Source organism: Arachis ipaensis, chromosome B1 (genome assembly GCF_059453495.1).
Source record: "Arachis ipaensis isolate K30076 ecotype BB chromosome B1, ASM5945349v1, whole genome shotgun sequence".
Lineage (NCBI taxonomy): Eukaryota > Viridiplantae > Streptophyta > Magnoliopsida > Fabales > Fabaceae > Arachis > Arachis ipaensis.
Genome location: NC_142436.1, coordinates 23616069 through 23636591, shown reverse-complemented (window position 1 = coordinate 23636591; position 20523 = coordinate 23616069). Strand labels below are relative to the sequence as shown.

The window sequence follows — 20523 nt, the reverse complement described above, 5'->3', positions numbered from 1 at the left end:
TAACTGATAAATAAAGAACAAATTATTTTTGTACGTAAAAATTACACAAAATAAATTAATTATTATTTCTAAAATTATATACTAAGTTGATTAATTCGTTTATAATTTTTAATCCCATTAAAAATATAAAAATCACATTATATCACTCAACAACCTATTAAAAATTACAAACAATTCAAAGTTTCAAATAGTATATTACTACCTCTTTTTTTTTAATGCATCTCAATTGTTGTGGAGTATTTCATTGATGGATGAGTCTTACAACATTTAAGAATAAATAATAAAAGAGAAAGTAAAAAAGAAGAAATAAAAGGTAAAGGAACTTTTTTTTTGTGTCAAATTAAAAGGTAGTAATTAAGAGATTTGTGTGAGTAATTTGAGATTGGATCAAAAGAAGTCTAGATTAAAAGGTAGTGATTAAGAAATTTGTGCGAGTGATTTGAGATTGGATCAAAAGAAATCTATCACTCATATCTGTATTTGAGAGGAGCTTAAAATTATTGTTCTGTAAGATGCAATGATTTTTAAAAAATTTCACCAAATTATTTCGCCTACAAATGAAATGAAGGATCATCCAGCTAAGGCACAACAAGTTTTAGAAAAAGTATTCAAACTATGATATTTTAGAGTTGATGTGTTTATTTTTTTGAGTCAATATAAATTACATATTTTTTAATAAAAAAACAATTAAATCTTTTTTTAGAGTTAAATCGAATAGAGAAATTTAGCTAATACATATCTTTCACCCGAGCAACCTGCTAGTGAAAGATACAAATAACAAGCTCCAGACTCGACATGCGAAGCAAAGGCTAGCTAGAGTATATATATATATATATATATATATATATATAAAGCACAAAAGGAAACCAAAAGAAAATACAAGTTATAGTTCTCCAAGTCAACCTTTAAGAGGGACTAAATACAAGTTTTAATACAACGGTGGAGAATATACATCTATAATTGACGAAAACAATATCTTCTTCATTCGAGAGTTTAATGGATCTGTATGAATTATGTCTTGATGAGAATAAATTGAATGGTTTCATACCAAAGAGCTTGACAAGTCTACAACAACTCAAGTTTCTGAATGTGTTCAATAAAAACCTATCCAAAAATCTTCCACCATTCTCAACTAAAACCATTGTCATTACTACAAGCAATATTTTTCTCCAGCAGTCTCACAAACCTAAAACCTCGCTTTCTTCTATTTCATTCTAGATATGCTCATTATTACCTCTACAATGAGCAATGTTAAACTTACAGAAAAAAATAAAACAAAATTAAAACTATGTTAAACTTAAAAATGTATACTAATATATATCGATTAATTTTTTGTATGCATTTAATATTTTAAAATGCATATAATAACGGAAGAGAAATGACACTTATATATATATATATATATATATATATATATATATATATATATATATATATATTAAGACCCAAACATGGAGAGCTAAATTAATTATATTATATAGTATAAATTTAAAATATTATATATTTCTTCGGGATATATTAGATAATATGTAAATTAATATTAAATTTAAAATTTAATTTATAAAAAATACTGTACAATATATTTATTTAATTTGGCATTTTATATATGATTTAATAATATTACTATTCAACAAAAAAGAAATACAAAGAAAAACATATCGTTTTAATATAGATAATAATTGTGCTTGACTGTTACTTTGTAATTTTATTGAATAATAATATGAATTAAATTTAATTGATTTAGAATATTTAAATCACCGGACAAATTAACCATCAACTCTGATACCACTTGCTCTGATACTACTTATTGAGCCACCATAGAAAGCTCTCAACTACCGGGAAGACTTCAGGAAGAAACAGTGGAGCCAAAAACTTGAAGCGAAATTTATAACCACAAACTAACCGGCAAGTGCACCGGGTCGTACCAAGTAGTAACTCAGGTGAATGAGGGTCAATCCCACGAGGATTGATGGATCAAGCAACAATGGTTAAGTGATTTACTTAGTTAGGCAAACAGAAAATGGTGTTTAGAAAGTTCAATTGCATTAAACAGTAAATCAGAGAATCAGAAAAGCAAGCAGTAAATAAGTAGTGAATAATATATGGAGAAACAGTTAAGGCTTCAGAGATATCTATTTTCCGGATTGACTTTTCTTACTAACTATTTTAATCATGCAAGATTCAATTCATGGCAAACTATAAGTGACTAAACCCTAATTCCTTATACCTTTTTAGTCTCCTCTAAAATTTATCAACCGCCAATTCCTTGGTCACTTAATTCCAATTAGAGGGTGAAGTTCAATTCTAGTTTATATGCCACAAAAATCCTAATTACCCAAATATAAGAGGATTATATATCACATATCCCATTAAGTCCAGATAATTAGAAGTTTAGGAGAAATTATTTTCAAGCTGTTGTTCAAGTAAAGAGCTTTTCCAAGTTATACAAGAACGCAATTAGAACAAGGGTCATACTTCCGTTCCACCCAAATTCATAAGATAAAGAACGAAAAAAAATTCTTGAATTATAAATCAGTACATAAATTAAAATAGAAAAATAATAGTATCAATCCATACAATAGACAGAGCTCCTAACCTTAACAGTGGAGGTTTAGTTGCTTATGGTTCGGAGAGAAAACTTGGATTCAGAAAAACTGTAAATTGCAGAATGAGGTAGGAGAGAAGAGAAGAGCCCGAAGGGATGATTCTTTTCCCTTTTATATCTAATCCTAATTAATGTAAAATATATTTCCTAAAAACTAAATAATATTTTTTCTTATTTTAAAATAAAATTAAAGTTTTAATCAGAATAAATGAAAGATCTCGTGTGGCTTGTGATTGGTGTGGGACCACTTGATTGAAGGAGAGCCTGCGCCTAACTTGGCATGGAGCTACGCCTTACTTGTGGTGGGCAGCGTGTCTTGGTGTGGAGCTTGAACATTGGCGCCTTACTTGAGGGGATCATGCGCCTAACTTGAAGTGTGGCTTACTCCTTGTGCGTGTTTGTTGATGTATGGCACCTAACTTGAATGGATCATGCACCTAACTTGAGTGAAGGAGCATTACTTGCGTGTTGTTGTTGTGCCTTGCGCCTAACTTGAAAAATCTCAATTTAGGCGCAGCCTTGGCAGCCTTGGATGAATGAGTATAAGTGATCTTGGCGCCTAACTTGAGAAACCTCAAGTTAGGCGCCACCCTTGCTGACTTGGTGGAGAAGAAGTATGAACTATTATACATCATTGGAAAGCTCTGGAAGTTAGCTTTCCAAAGCCACTAGAATCACATCCATTGGACCTTTGTATCTCGATTTATTCAGGTTTGAGTGCAGAGAAGTCAGGATTGACAGCATCATTCGCCTTCTTCTCTTTTTCTGCGGAAACTCCATCAAATCCAGCCGAATGCTACCTAAAATAAACAGAAATGCACATGACTCAAAGTAGCATCCATAGTGGCTAAAAGATAATTAATTCTTGATTAAACTCAACAAATTGAATGCAAATTCACTAGGAAAAGATAGGAAAGATGCTCACGCATCACAACACCAAACTTGAATTATTGCTTGTCCTCAAGCAACCAAAACTAATACAAGATTAAGATGATGTGAATTTGCATGAGAAGTGAGAGTTCGGTTATACTCATGTCTCTTCTTAAAGTGGAATTTATCTATTACAATTCTGAACAGTTTTGGCATCTCACTCTCCTTTGAATCAGAGGAATGTCAATGTCATTCGAAATTAGAATCCAAATCATATTATGAATTCTCTGGTCTTTATACTTCAGTTTAATCCTTGAACACAGCAGATATCCCTTAATTTTCAATTAACTGGTGCTTTGCACCTTGAGCCTAGCCGTGACTTTAAATGTTCTGTTTCAAGGGTTAATTGACACAACAATACCACAAGCACTTAACTGGGGAACTCTCTTGAAGTTCTGATTTTTCTTTCAGCTACTCCCAGACAGTGGTGCTCAAAGCCTTTGGCATTTGATCTCGACTCTAACTGTTCTGTCTCAATGATTACTTGACACAAGAACGCCACAAGCATATGACTAGGAAAACAACTCTTTGAGTTTCTAATCATGTCTGACCTCCCTAGTCATTGATACTCAGAGCCTTGGACCTTGCTTTTTATTCTTCCTTTGCTGTTTCTTTTGCTTCAAGGATCAACTTTCACTAATTTCAGAAAATTCATAATAGTTCTCTAAATTCTTGTTCCTTATACACCAACATCCTTTGATTCAAATTCAAACATGCATGGTTCATGTCATGCATTCAGAATCACAAAGAATACCACCACATTTAAGTAAATACGACTACTCTTTGTTATAAACTCATTTCTCATGCAATACATCTTTTTCTTCTTTTTCTTTTGAATTCAAGCTCAGTGAGCAATACATGAGACACTTTTCAGAATTAAAAGCAAATAACAGAAAAAATAGCAAATTAAACTAGAATCTAGGAATTGAAATAACAAAGGATCATGCAGAAACCAAGTAAAATAGTAGAAAACAGGAATATAACATAATAACAACGGGAGAAAATATAGAACGAAAGGAACTCAACCACCTCAGTTATCCTAGTGGCCATTTCATTCTTCAGGTTGTGCTCTTCCGTGAAGATGATTTGTCTCCCTTTGGTGCTATTAAAATAAACAGAAAAACCACAAGCGAAGCGACAATACCAAACTTAAAAATTTGCTTGTCCTCAAGCAAAGAAAATTTGAAAACAGGGAGGGACATAAAAAGTGCACGGAGGAGTAAAAACAGAAATTATTACAAAAAAAATGAAAAAAGGACAAAAAAAGTGAAAATTAGTTAAAATCTCTCTTTTTTTGGATATATATATATATATATGTAGTTTATTTATTTTATGTATTTATTTATTTATGTATATATATGTATATAGGGGCGTTATATATATATATGTGTGTGTATATGGGAGGAGGGGGGCATTATATATATATGTATATGGGGAAAGGATTAGGGGATATAAGGAATATTGGAAAGGGAATTTGTGCAAGGTGGGACCGAATCATGAATGATTTGGGGGGATTTGGTTTGGAACTGCTGGTGGCAATAAGGTGGGGTGGAACTTTGGGAGTTAGGCTGCGCCTAATTTGATGTGAATGAGTAGACTCTGCCTGTTCTAAACATACGTAAAATAAAGAAAAAATAGTAAAAACTCAACTAAAACTAAATAAATAATAAAATTAAGCCAACAAAAATTTAACTAAGGGATATGAAAACATCGGGCTGCCTCCCGATAAGCGCTTCTTTAACGTCACTAGCTTGACGGTCAGTTTCTCTAAGGAGGAGGATCATAGGGGCTCAGTTCTTCACCCCTCACTTTGATTTTCTTTTCTGTGTCTCCATAAAGTAGCTCAATATGCTCCAGAAAGAGGATTCAGTTTACTGTATAAGTCAACACTGGATTGCTAGTCAACACCACCTTCATTCCTGGGGAGAAACCTTTAGTGGGAATCTTTTTGTTTCTCCATCTGCTGGGTACTTTCTTCTTTTTGGGAATCTTATCCTTGGTGGATGATGCATTCCCGACTCCAAACTTAGGTTTGATGTCAGGAGGGATTTGATTGATTGTCACCAAAGGAGGTTCGAGCTGCAGATGCTGTTGTGCGTCATCAGGGGATTCTTGAAGGTTTGGATCAATAAGTTCAGTCTGCATGCACCTCTCTTCTTCACCTTCTGAATGCATATCTTTGAAGACATGAAAGCTCGGTTGCTCATTATGCACTCTAAGCACTAATTCACCCACTTCTACATCAATTAAAGCTCTCTCAGTGGCTAGGAAGGGCCTTCCTAGAATTATAGCGGCGTTCTCATCCTCCCCCGTGTCAAGAATCACAAAATCTGCTGAGAGGAAGAACTTACCCACTTTGACCAAGATATTCTCCACTAATCCATATGCAGGCTTTATAGATTTGTCTGCCATCTGTAATGCTATCCTTGTGGGTTGTGCCTCTTGGATTTGCAACTTCTTCATCACAGACAAGGGAATTAAATTGATGTTTGCTCCTAGATCACATAACGCTTTCTCAAAGGTTGTGCTCCCAATGGTGTATGGAATTTGAAAACTCCCTGGATCTGGCATCTTCCTTGGCAAGTTATTCTGAATGATGGCACTACATTCCTTAGTCAGGACCACTGCCTCATCTCCCTTTAAAGGCTTCTTCTTTGACCACAACTCCTTCATGAATTTAACATAGAGAGGCGTTTGCCCCAAAACCTCAGCAAAAGGAATATTGATTTGTAACTTTCTGAAAACTTTCAAGAACTTTGAAAACTGCTTGTCCTTGGTCTCATTTTGAAGTCTCTGAGGATATGGCATCTTGGGCTTGTACTCAGGAGCTTTAGGCAATGTAGGATGAGTGTCAAGAGAGACTGGGAAGGGGTTGTCTGCACGCCTAGGAGGGGCGTGTACTAATGTGTCTTCAGTTTGCTCTAGAGCTTCTTTTTCAACCGGCTCCTCAGTAACTTGTGCTTCCATACTTGCCACTTGTCCACTTATCAAGGTGATAGCATTGCATTCCTCTCTTGGATTCACCACTGTATCACCAAAAAACGTACTTTGAGGCCTCTCAGGTATTTACTTGATCAATTGGCCCATTTGCACCTCCAAGTTTCTAATAGAGGCTCTGGTTTCCTGCATAAAACGGTTTATCATTGTCTCCCAGTTAGTGTTCCGCTAAGGTTGAGAGTATGCCTGCTGAGGTGGTTGTTGTTGATGAGACTGAAACTGGCGGTTATTTTGATTATTCTGCTAAAAACCTCCCTGAGAATTATTGTTAAAATTCTGAGATCTCTGAGGTTGGTCTATCCACCCAAAATTTGGGTGATTTCTCCACCCCTGATTGTAGGTCTTTGAGTATGGATCATTATTGTGGTGTCTAGGAGCACTCCCCATGTAGTTGACCTGTTCAGAGGAAGATTGAGCATAATCATAATTCTCATTTTGCATAAAATTACTTGTCATGTCATAAGGGACCTCTTGAGGTGTATTCTGGGTGGTGACAACTGAAACTTGCATTCCACTCAACTGTTGAGTAATTAAATTCATCTGCTGACTCAAAATTTTATTCTGAGCAAGGATAGCATTAAGAGCTTCTACTTCCATAACACCTTTCTTTTGAGGGGTCTCAGAGTTCACAGGATTCCTGTTGGAGGAATATAAGTATTGGTTGTTAGCAACCAACTCAATAAGCTCAGTAGTCTCCTCTGGTGTCTTCTTCATGTGCAAAGAACCGCCTGCAGAATTATCTAAGCGCATCTTGGATATTTCACATAAGTCCTCATAAAAGATATCCAGCTGAGTCCATCTAGAGAACATGTCCGGAGGGCATTGTCTAGTTAGTAGCTTGAATCTCTCCCAAGCTTCATAAAGAGTCTCACCATCTTTCTGTCTGAACATCTGAACCTCCACCCTTAGCTTAGTCAGCTTTTGAAGTGGGAAAAATTTAGTCAGAAATTCAGTAACAACCTTTTTTCAAGTATCCAGACTCTCCTTGGGTTGAGAATCTAACCACAGCTTTGCTCTATCCCTCACAGCAAATGGAAAGAGCATGAGTTTGTATACCTCAGGATTCACTCCATTGGTCTTCACAGTATCACAAATCTACAGGAAATCAGAAATAAATTGATTCGAGTCTTCCTGAGGAAGTCCATGATACTGACAATTCTGTTGCACAAGAGTAACTAGCTGTGCCTTCAGTTCAAAATTGTTTGCAACTTTAGGAGGCACCACAATACTTTTGCCATAAAGATCTGCATTAGGAGCAGAGTAAGAGCCAAGAACTCTTCTGGGTTGTTCATTCTCATTTGGATTTGCCATGTTGGCATTAGCAGCATTATTATGATCCATAGTGAATTCTGCAGCCTTGTAAAGTCTTACTTGTTGCAAACGCCGCCTCAAAGTCCTTTCAGGTTCAGGATCAAAGTCTAACAGAGGTTCCTTGTCCCTGTTCTTGCTCATAAACAGACAGAAGACAAGAAAAAAAGTGAGAATCTCTATGACAGAGTGTAGAGAATTTCCAGTGAGGTAACCTGTGTAAAGAAATAAAATAAAACAACTAAATAATTAAAGCAAAAAGTTTGAAAATTATAAATAAAATTAAAGTGAAAATTTTGAAATTTTTTTTAATTTTTTTAAATTTGAATAGAAAAATTAAAATAACTAACTAGGTGACACCAAACTTAATTTCAAAAAAAAATAATAAAATAATTGATACGAAAATCGAAAATTCAAACTAAGAACCAGATAAAACAAATAACAAGAAAAATGAAATGTATGCAACAAACAGAACGAAGCAATATGAAATAAAATAAAAAAATTAAATGAAAATAAAGAAAAATAAAATGAATAAGACAAAGTAAAGGCTTTTAAAAATTAATATAAAAAAATAAAAATTAAACTAAAAGGGAGTAAAAACAAAACGAATGCAAGGGAGTGAGTGTTGTGAACAAAAGAAAACAAATAAAGAAAAAGAAAAATTAAAAAAAAAGAAAATGAATAATACTAAATAAAATTTAGTAAAGAAAAAATTATCTAATCTAAGCAATCAAACAACGAGTAGTTGTCAATCACAGTCAATCCCGACAACGGCGCCAAAAACTTGAAGTGGAATTTAAAGTCCACAAACTAACTGGCAAGTGCACCGGGTCGTACCAAGTAGTACCTCAGGTGAATGAGGGTCGATCTCATGAGTATTGATGGATCAAGCAACAATTGTTAAGTGATTTACTTAGTTAGGTGGTATGCGAAATTGTTACTCAGGTTGTAAAATTTGTTGTTCGTTCTCTCCCGGGTAATGGCGCCAAAAACTGGTGCACCATACCATGGTCCAAACATAACTTCACAACTTCGCACAACTAACCAGCAAGTTCACTGGGTCGTCCAAGTAATAAACCTTACGTGAGTAAGGGTCGATCCCACGGAGATTGTTGGTATGAAGCAAGCTATGGTCATCTTGTAAATCTCAGTCAGGCGGATAATAATTGATTATGGAGTTTTCGAAAATAAATAATAAATAAATAGAAAATAAAGATAGAAATACTTATGTAATTCATTGGTGAGAATTTCAGATAAGCGTATAGAGATGCCTTCGTTCTTTTGAACTTCTGCTTTCCTGCTGTCTTCATCCAATCAGTCCTACTCCTTTCCATGGCAATCTTTATGTAAGGGCATCACCGTTGTCAATGGCTACATCCCATCCTCTCTTGTGAAAATAGTCCAATGCGCTGTCACTGCATGGCTAATCATCTGGAGGTTCTCGATCATACTGGAATAGGATTTACTATCCTTTTGCGTCTGTCACTACGCCCAGCATTCACGAGTTTGAAGTTCGTCACAGCCATCCATTCCCAGATCCTACTCGGAATACTACAGACAAGGTTTAGACTTTTCGAATCTCAGGAATGGCCATCCATGGGTTCTAACTTATACCACGAAGACACTTAATAACTCGGACTCGGTCCCCTGTATTAGATATCCAAGAGATATCCATTCAATCGAAGGTAGAACGGAAGTGGTTGTCAGGCACGCGTTCATAGGGAATGATGATGATTGTCACATTCATCACATTCATGTTGAAGTGCGAATGAATATCTTAGAAGCGGAATAAGTTGAATTGAATATAAAACAGTAGTACTTTGCATTAAATCGTGAGGAACAGCAGAGCTCCACACCTTAATCTATGGAGTGCAGAAACTCTACCGTTGAAAAATACATAAGTGAATATAGGGTAAGCATGGCCGAGTGGCAAGCCTCCCATGGAGGTCTAGAGATCTAAAAAATGATCAAAAGATGATCCGAAGATGTCTAATACAATAGTAAAAAGTCCTATTTATACTAAACTAGTTACTAGGGTTTACAGAAGTAAGTAATTGATGCATAAATCCACTTTCGGGGCCCACTTGGTGTGTGCTTGGGCTGAACTTGAAGTTTACACATGAAGAGGTCATTCTTGGAGTTGAACGCCAGTTTGTAACGTGTTTCTGGCGTTCAACTCTGGTTCGTGACGTGTTTCTGGCGTTTAACTCCAGACTGCAGCATAGAACTGGCGTTCAACGCCCTTTTGCATTATCTAAACTCGGCCAAAGTATAAACTATTATATATTGCTGAAAAGCCCTGGATGTCTACTTTCCAACGCAATTGAAAGCGCGCCATTTTAAGTTTTGTAGCTCCAGAAAATACACTTTGAGTGCAAGGAGGTCAGAATCCAACAGCGTCAGCAGTCCTTCTTCAACCTCTGAATCTGATTTTTGCTCAAGTCCCTCAATTTCAGCCAGAAAATACCTGAAATCACAGAAAAACACACAAACTCATAGTAAAGTCCAGAAATATGAATTTAACATAAAAACTAATAAAAATATCCCTAAAAGTAACTAGATCCTACTAAAAACATACTAAAAAACAATGCCAAAAAGCGTATAAATTATCCGCTCATCACAACACCAAACTTAAATTGTTGCTTGTCCCCAAGCAACTAAAAATGAAATAGGATAAAAAGAAGAGAATATACTATAAATTCCAAACTATCAATGAAACATAGCTCCAATCAGATGAGCGGGACTTGTAGCTTTTTGCCTCTTGAATAGTTTTGGCATCTCACTTTATCTATTGAGGTTCAGAATGATTGGCATCTATAGGAACTCAGAGTTCAGATAGTGTTATTGATTCTCCTAGTTCAGTATGTTGATTCTTGAACACAGCTACTTTATGAGTCTTGGTCGTGGCCCTAAGCACTTTGTTTTCCAGTATTACCACCGGATACATAATGCCACAGACACATAACTGGGTGAACCTTTTCAGATTGTGACTCAGCTTTGCTAAAGTCTCCAATTAGAGGTGTCCAGGGTTCTTAAGCACACTCTTCTTTTGCTTTGGACCTTGACTTTAACCGCTCAGTCTCAAGTTTTCACTTGACACCTTCACGCCACAAGCACATGGTTAGGGACAGCTTGGTTTAGCCGCTTAGGCCAGGATTTTATTCCTTTAGGCCCTCCTATCCACTGATGCTCAAAGCCTTGGGATCCTTTTTATTACCCTTGCCTTTTGGTTTTAAGGGCTATTGGCTTTTTGCTCTTGCCTTTTGGTTTTAAGAGCTTTTGGCTTTTTCTGCTTGCTTTTTCTTTTTCTATTTTTTTTCGCCTTTTTTTTCTGCAAGCTTTGTATTCACTGCTTTTTCTTGCTTCAAGAATCATTTTTATGATTTTTCAGATTATCAAATAACATGTCTCCTTGTCATCATTCTTTCAAGAGCCAACATATTTAACATTCTTAAACAACAACTTCAAAAGACATATGCACTGTTCAAGCATTCATTCAGAAAACAAAAAGTATTGTCACCACATCAATATAATTAAACTAAGTTCAAAGATAAATTCGAAACTCATGTACTTCTTGTTCTTTTGAATTAAAAATATTTTTCATTTAAGAGAGGTGATGGATTCATATTCACTACTTTAAGGCATAGACACTTAGACACTAATGATCATGTAATAAAGACACAAACATAGATAAACATTTAACATAAGAAAACGAAAAACAGAAAATTTAAGAACAAGGAATGAGTCCACCTTAGTGATGGTGGCGTTTCCTTTTTGAGGAACCAATGATGTCCTTGAGCTCTTCTATGTCTCTTCCTTGTCTTTGTTGCTCCTCCCTCATTGCTTTTTGATCTTCTCTAATTTCATGAAGGATGATGGAGTGCTCTTGATGTTCCACCCTTAGTTGCTCCCAATAATTGTGTGGAGGAAAATATATCCCCTGAGGTATCTCAGGGATCTCTTGATTTGCAATCAAATGTTCTACCACTGAGCTATAGACCTTTGAGATGAATCTCTCCATCTCCTATGACTTGGAGGTGGAAGTTTTTGTCTTCTATTTCCTCTTTCTAGAGGTTTCTCTGGCCTTAGGTGCCATCAATGGTTATAGAAAAACAAAAAAAGCTATGCTTTTACCACACCAAACTTAGAATGTTGCTTGCCCTCGAGCAAAAGAAGAAAGAATAGTAGTAGAAGAAGAAGATATGGAGGAGATTGAGGGATGTGTGTATTCGGCTATATGGGTGGGCTTGGGTGGGAAAGAGATTTTGAATTTTGAAGGTAGGTGGGGTGTATGGATGTGATGGTGAATGGAAAACAGAAGGGATGAGTGTGAATGGAGAGAGAGAGAGAGGGTGATATAGGATTATGAGGAGGGAAGGTGAGTGGAGGTATGTGTGGATCCTGTGGGGTCTACAGATCCTGAGGTGTTAAGGATTTACATCCCTACACCAATTAGGCATGTAAAATGCCTTTGCATTCATTTCTGGCGTTTAGACGCCGAAGTGATGCTTGTTCTGGGCGTTCAGCGCCCAGATGCAGCATGTTTCTTGCGTTCAGCGCCAGCTTTCCTCAGTGTGCATTTCTGGCGTCTGAACGCCAGGATGCTGCTTGTTTTGGGCGTTCAACGCCAGATCCATGCTCTGTTCTGGCATTGAACGCCAGCCAGATGCTCCTTACTGGCGTTTAAACGCCAGTAAGTCCTTCCTCTAAGGTGTGATTTTTCTTCTGCTGTTTTTTATTCTATTTTTGATTTTTCTAATTATTTTATGACTCCACATGATCATGAACCTAATAAAACATGAAAGAACAATAAAAATAAAAATAAAATTAGATAAATAAAAATTGGGTTGCCTCCCAACAAGCGCTTCTTTAATGTCAATAGCTTGACAGTGGGCTCTCATGGAGCCTCACAGATGTTCAGAGCATTGTTGAGACTCCCCAACACCAAACTTAGAGTTTGGATATGGGAGTTCAACACCAAACTTAGAATTTGGTTGTGGCCTCCCAACACCAAACTTAGAGTTTGACTGTGGGGGCTCTGGTTGACTCTGTTCTGAGAGAAGCTTACTGTGCTTCCTCTCCATTGTTACAGAAGGAGATTCTTGAGTTTTAAACACAAGGTTGTCCTCATTCAGTTGAAGGATCAATTCTCCTCTGTCTACATCAATCACAGGTCTTGCTGTGGTTAGGAAGGGTCTTCCAAGGATGATGGATTCATCCTCATCCTTCCTAGTATCTAGGATTATGAAATCAGCAGGGATGTAAAGGCCTTCAAACGTTACCAACATGTCCTCTACTTGTCCATAAGCCTGTTTTCTAGAATTGTCTGCCATCTCTAATGAGATTCTAGCAGCTTGTACCTCAAAGATTCCCAGTTTCTCCATTATAGAGAGTGGCATGAGGTTTATTCCTGACCCCAGGTCATATAGAGCCTTCTCAAAGGTCATGGTGCCTATGGTACAAGGTATTAGGAACTTTCCAGGATCCTGTTTCTTCTGAGGCAATCTCAGTTGTTCCAATGCATTTAGTTCATTGGTGAACAGGGGAGGTTCATCTCCCCAAGTTTCATTACCAAATAAATTAGCATTCAGCTTCATGATTGCACCAAGGAACTTGATAGCTTGCTCTTCAGTAACATCCTCATTCTCTTTAGAAGAAGAATACTCATCAGAGCTCATGAATGGCATAAAGAGGTTCAATGGAATCTCGATGGTCTCTAGATGAGTCTCAGATTCCTTTGGTTCCTCAGAGGGGAACTCCTTATGGATCACTGGACGTCCCAGGAGGTCTTCCTCACTGGGATTCACGTCCTCCTCCTCTCTTGTGGGTTCGGCCATGATTGTCAATTCAATGGCCTTGCACTCTCCTTTTGGATTTTCTTCTGTATTGCTTGGGAGAGTGCTAAGAGGGGTTTCAGTGATCTTTTTACTCAGCTGGCCCACTTGTGCCTCCAAATTTCTAATGGAGGACCTTGTTTCATTCATGAAACTTAGAGTGGCCTTAGATAGATCAGAGACTAAGTTTGCTAAATTAGAGGTATTTTGTTCAGAGTTCTCTATCTGTTGCCGAGTGGATGATGGAAAAGGCTTGCTATTGCTAAACCTATTTCTTCCACCATTATTAAAGCCTTGTTGAGGCTTTTGTTGATCCTTCCATGAGAGATTTGGGTGATTTCTCCATGAGGGGTTATAGGTGTTTCCATAGGGTTCACCCATATAATTCACCTCTGCTATTGCAGGGTTTTCAGGATCATAAGCCTCTTGAGTACTGTTGGATGCAGCTTGCATTCCATTCAGACTCTGAGAAATCATATTGACTTGCTGAGTTAATATTTTATTCTGAGCCAATATGGCATTCAGAGTATCAATTTCAAGAACTCCCTTCTTCTGAGGCGTCCCATTACTTACAGGATTCCTCTCAGAAGTGTACATAAACTGGTTGTTAGCAACCATGTCAATAAGTTCTTGAGCTTCTGCAGGCGTTTTCTTTAGGTGAATGGATCCACCTGCAGAAGTATCTAATGACATCTTAGCTAATTCAGACAGACCATCATAGAATATATCCAGGATGGTCCATTCTGAAAGCATGTCAGAAGGACACTTTTTGGTCAGTTTCTTGTATCTCTCCCAAGCTTCATAGAGGGATTCACCTTCCTTCTGTCTGAAGGTTTGAACATCCACTCTAAGCTTACTCAGCTTTTGAGGAGGAAAGAACTTGGCTAAGAAAGCCTTGACCAGCTTATCCCAAGAGTTCAAGCTATCCTTATGTTGAGAGTCCAACCATATTCTAGCTCTGTCTCTTACAGCAAACGGGAAAAGCATGAGCCTGTAGACTTCAGGATCTACTCCATTAGTTTTAACAGTATCACAGATCTGCAAAAATTCAGTTAAGAACTGAAAAGGATCTTCAGATGGAAGTCCATGGAACTTGCAGTTCTGTTGCATCAGAGAAACTAATTGAGGTTTAAGCTCAAAATTGTTTGCTCCAATGGTAGGAATTGAGATGCTTCTTCCATGTAAATTGGAATTAGGTGCAGTAAAGTCACCAAGCATCCTCCTTGCATTATTATTATTTTCGGCTGCCATCTCCTCTTCCTGTTCAAAAATTCCTGTAAGGTTGTCTCTAGATTATTGTATTTTAGCTTCTCTTAGTTTCCTTTTCAGAGCCCTTTCAGGTTCTGGATCTGCTTCAACAAGAATGTTCTTGTCCTTGCTCCTGCTCATATGAAAAAGAAGGGAACAGAAAATAATAATAGGGATCCTTTTTACCAGAGTATAGAGGTTCCCTTGTTGTTAGTAGAAGAAGAAAGGGAATAAGAGTGAAGAAGAATGGATAATCCAAACACAAGGGTGAGGATAAGAGCAATGATTTGAGATGAAGAGAAGTGTTAGTAAATGAATAAATAATTAGAAGGAGATGAGGGAGAGGAAATTTCGAAAATAAATTTTGAAAAATAGTTAATGATTTTCGAAAATTAAAGGAGGATTGAAATTAAAATTAAAATTTAAACAATTAATTAATTAAAAAGAATTTTTTGAAAAAGAGAGAGGTATTTTCAAAAATTAGAGAGGGATAGTTAGTTAGGTAGTTTTGAAAGAGATAAGAAACAAACAAAAAGTTAGTTAGTTAGTTGAAACAAATTTTGAAAATCAATTTTTAAAAGTTAAGAAGATAAGAAGTTAGAAAAGATATTTGAAAAAGATATGATATGAAAAGGTATGATTAAAAAGATATGATTTTGAAAAAGATAAGATAAAAAGATATTTTTGAAAAGATATGATTGAAATTAGTTTTGAAAAAGATTTGATTTTTTTAAAATCACAATTAATGACTTGATTCACAAGAAATCACAAGATATGATTCTAGAACTTAAAGTTTGAATCTTTCTTAACAAGTAAGTAACAAACTTAAAATTTTTGAATCAAAACATTAATTGTTGATGATATTTTCGAAAATATGATGTAAAATTAAGAAAAAGATTTTTTTAAAAAAAATATTTTTAAAATTTTTGAAAATAAATAAGAAAAATGAAAAAGATATGATTTTTGAAAAAGATTTTGAAAAAGATAAGATTTTTAAATTGAAAATTTGATTTGACTCATAAGAAATAACTAAATTTTAAAAAGTTTTGAAAAAGTCAACTCAAATTTTTGAAAATTTATGAGTGAAAAAGGGAAAGATATTTTTTTGATTTTTGAATTTTTAATGAAGAAAGAGAAAAACATGAAAAAGACTCAATGCATGAGAATTTTTAGATTAAAACAATGAATGCATGCAAGAACTCTATGAATGTCAAGATGAACACCAAGAACACTTTGAATGTCAAGATGAACATCAAGACTTATTTTTGAAAAATTTTCAAGAAAAGAAAAATATGCAAGACACCAAACTTAGAAATTTTTCATGTATAGACGCTATAAATGCAAGAATGCATATGAAAAACAAGAAAAGACACAAAACAAGAAAATATGAAGATCAAACAAGAAGACTGGCCAAGAACAACTTGAAGATCATGAAGAACACTATGAATGCATGAATTTTCGAAAAATGCAAAGAATTTTTAGAAAAATGCAATTGACACCAAACTTGAAATTGACTCAAGACTCAAACAAGAAACACAAAATATTTTTTATTTTTATGATTTTATGATTTTTTTTGATTTTTTGAAAATTAATGAAAAAAGAAAATAAGGATTTCAAAATTTTTAATATGAATCCCAGGAATCTTTCAATGTTAGCCTAAAGCTCCAATCTAAGGGTTAGACATGGCTTACTAGCCAGCCAAGCTTTAGAATACACATCAGTCATACAACAGCAGATGGATTAGGAACAACTAGCTTGCTCTTGTGATGATGGTTTGGGAGCCTCAGTCTAAAAGAATTTAGACATGGCTTTGCAGCTAGCCAGGCTCCAACATTTTTCATGAAACGCTAGAATTCATTCTTAAAAATTCTGAAGAAAAAAATATTTTATTTTTTTTGAAAATATTATTTATTATTTTTTTTCGAATATTAATTGGGAAAAACGAAAAAGAAGAAAATATTTTTGAAAAATTTTTGAAAACTTTTTGAAAATAAAATAAGAAGAAAATTACCCAATCTGAGCAACACGATGAACCGTCAGTTGTCCAAACTCGAACAATCCCCGGCAACGGCGCCAAAAACTTGGTATGCGAAATTGTTACTCAGGTTGTAAAATTTGTTGTTTGTTCTCTCCCTGGTAATGGCACCAAAAACTGGTGCACCATACCATGGTCCAAACATAACTTCACAACTTCGCACAACTAACCAGCAAGTTCACTGGGTCGTCCAAGTAATAAACCTTACGTGAGTAAGGGTCGATCCCACGGAGATTGTTGGTATGAAGCAAGCTATGGTCATCTTGTAAATCTCAGTCAGGCGGATAATAATTGATTATGGAGTTTTCGAAAATAAATAATAAATAAATAGAAAATAAAGATAGAAATACTTATGTAATTCATTGGTGAGAATTTCAGATAAGCGTATAGAGATGCCTTCGTTCTTTTGAACTTCTGCTTTCCTGCTGTCTTCATCCAATCAGTCCTACTGCTTTCCATGGCAAGCTTTATGTAAGGGCATCACCGTTGTCAATGGCTACATCCCATCCTCTCTTGTGAAAATAGTCCAATGCGCTGTCACTGCATGGCTAATCATCTGGAGGTTCTCGATCATACTGGAATAGGATTTACTATCCTATTGTGTCTGTCACTACGCCCAGCATTCGCGAGTTTGAAGTTCGTCACAGCCATCCCTTCCCAGATCCTACTCGGAATACCACAAACAAGGTTTAGACTTTCCGGATCTCAGGAATGGCCATCCATGGGTTCTAACTTATACCACGAAGACACTTAATAACTCGGACTTGGTCCCCTGTATTAGATATCCAAGAGATATCCATTCAATCGAAGGTAGACCGGAAGTGGTTGTCAGGCACGCGTTCATAGGGAATGATGATGATTGTCACGTTCATCACATTCATGTTGAAGTGCGAATGAATATCTTAGAAGCGGAATAAGTTGAATTGAATATAAAACAGTAGTACTTTGCATTAAATCATGAGGAACAGCAGAGCTCCACACCTTAATCTATGGAGTGCAGAAACTCTACCGTTGAAAAATACATAAGTGAATATAGGGTAAGAATGGCTGAGTGGAGCCTCCCATGGAGGTCTAGAGATCTAAAAAATGATCAAAAGATGATCCGAAGATGTCTAATACAATAGTAAAAAGTCCTATTTATACTAGGGTTTACAGAAGTAAGTAATTGATGCATAAATCCACTTCCGGGGCCCACTTGGTGTGTGCTTGGGTTGAGCTTGAAGTTTACACGTGGAGAGGTCATTCTTGGAGTTGAACGCCAGTTTGTAACGTGTTTCTGGCGTTCAACTCTAGTTCGTGACGTGTTTCTGGCGTTTAACTCCAGACTGCAGCGTAGAACTAGTGTTCAATGCCCTTTTACGTCATCTAAACTCAGCCAAAGTATGGACTATTATATATTGATGGAAAGCCCTGGATGTCTACTTTCCAACACAATTGGAAGCGCGCCATTTTGAGTTCTATAGCTCCAGAAAATCCACTTTGAGTGCAGGGAGGTCAGAATCCAACAGCATCAGCAGTCCTTCTTCAACCTCTGAATCTGATTTTTGCTCAAGTCCCTCAATTTCAGCCAGAAAATACCTGAAATCACAGAAAAACACACAAACTCATAGTAAAGTCCAGAAATGTGAATTTAACATAAAAACTAATAAAAACATCCCTAAAAGTAACTAGATCCTACTAAAAACATACTAAAAACAATGCCAAAAAGCGTATAAATTATCCGCTCATCATTAGGCGAACAGAAAATGATGTTTAGAAAGTTCAATTGCATTAAATAGTAAATCAGAGAATCAGAAAAGTAAGCAGTAAATAAGTAGTGAATAATATATGGAGAAACAGTTAAGGCTTCAGAGATATCTATTTTTCGGATTGACTTTTTTTACTAACTATTTTAATCATGCAAGATTCAATTCATGGCAAACTATAAGTGACTAAACCCTAATTCCTTAGACCTTTTTAGTCTCCTCTAAAATTCATCAACCGCCAATTCCTTAGTCACTTAATTTCAATTAGAGGGTGAAGTTCAATTCTAGTTTATATGCTACAAAAATCCTAATTACCCAAATATAAGAGGATTATATGTCACGTATCCCGTTAAGTCCAGATAATTAGAAGTTTAGGAGAAATTGTTTTCAAGCTATTGTTCAAGTAAATAGCTTTTCTAAGTTATACAAGAACGCAATTAGAACAAGGATCATACTTCCATTCCACCCAAATTCATAAGTAAAGAACGAAAACAATTCTTGAATTATAAATCAGTACATAAATTAAAATAGAAAAATAATAGTATCAATCCATACAATAGACAGAGTTCCTAACGTTAATAGTGGAGGTTTAGTTGCTCATGGTTCGGAGAGAAAACTAGGATTCAGAAAAACTGTAAATTGCGGAATGAGGTAGGAGAGAAGAAAAGAGACCAAAGGGCTGATACTTTTCCCTTTTATATCTAATCCTAATTAATGTAAAATATATTTCCTAAAAACTAAATAATATCTTTTCCTATTTTAAAATAAAAATTAAAGTTTTAATCAGAATAAATGAAATATCTCGCATGGGTTGTGCATTGGCGTGGGACCACTTGATTGAAGGAGGGCTTGTGCCTAACTTGGCTTGGAGCTGCGCCTTACTTGAGGTGGGCAGCGTGTCTTGGTGTGGAGCTTGAACATTGGCACCTTACTTGAGGGGATCATGCGCCTAACTTGAAGTGTGGCCTACTCCTTGTGCATGTTTGTTGATGTATGGCAACTAACTTGAATGGATCGTGTGCCTAACTTGAGTGAAGGAGCATTACTTGCGTGTTGTTGGTGTGCCTTGCGCCTAACTTGAAAAATCTCAAGTTAGGCGCAGCCTTGGCAGCCTTGGATGAATGAGTATAAGTGATCTTGGCGCCTAACTTGAGAAATCTCAAGTTAGGCGCCACCCTTGCTGACTTGGTGGAGCAGAAGTATGGACTATTATACATCATTGGAAAGCTCTGAAAGTTAGCTTTCTAACATCACTGAAATCACGTCCATTAGACATCTGTAGCTGGAGTTATTTAGGTTTCAGTGCAGAGAGATTAGGATTGACAGCATCATTCGCCTTCTTCTCTTTTTCTATGGAAACTCCATCAAATCCAGCCGAATACAACCTAAAATAAACAGCATTGCACACAACTCAAAGTTGCATCCATAGTGGCTAAAAGATGATTAATTCTTGATTAAACTCAACAAATTAAATGCAAATTCACTAGGAAAAGATAGAAAAGATGCTCACGCATCAACAATCAGAACGATTAATCTCGAATTTGATACCAATTGTTCTGATACCACTTGTTGGGTCACTTTCGATGCTTCACCTTGAATACTCTTTAAATCATTCTCTGATACTACTTGTTGGGCCACTACTTGCTTTGATACCAGTTGTTTAGGCACCGTGGGAAGCTCTCGATCACTAGGGAGACTTCGGAGAGGAACCAAATGAGAGAACATAAGATGAAAAGATTCCACATCCAACTCAAAACCGTAAGGTGTGAAGTTAATAGGTCTCTCATCGTATAAACTCCCCATTCTTTCTCTTTTTTTCAA

At 36.1% G+C, this 20523-nt stretch overlaps 2 non-coding genes across 2 annotated transcripts; both read left to right on the top strand.

Annotated features, from left to right (window-relative positions):
- The first annotated feature begins 7337 nt into the window (after positions 1-7337).
- LOC148575969 (small nucleolar RNA R71) lies at positions 7338-7443 on the top strand. The gene has a single exon (XR_015903599.1). It is a non-coding gene; the product is annotated as a small nucleolar RNA R71 (small nucleolar RNA).
- Positions 7444-14421: 6978 nt separating this feature from the next.
- LOC148575968 (small nucleolar RNA R71) lies at positions 14422-14529 on the top strand. The gene has a single exon (XR_015902832.1). It is a non-coding gene; the product is annotated as a small nucleolar RNA R71 (small nucleolar RNA).
- Positions 14530-20523: the final 5994 nt, after the last annotated feature.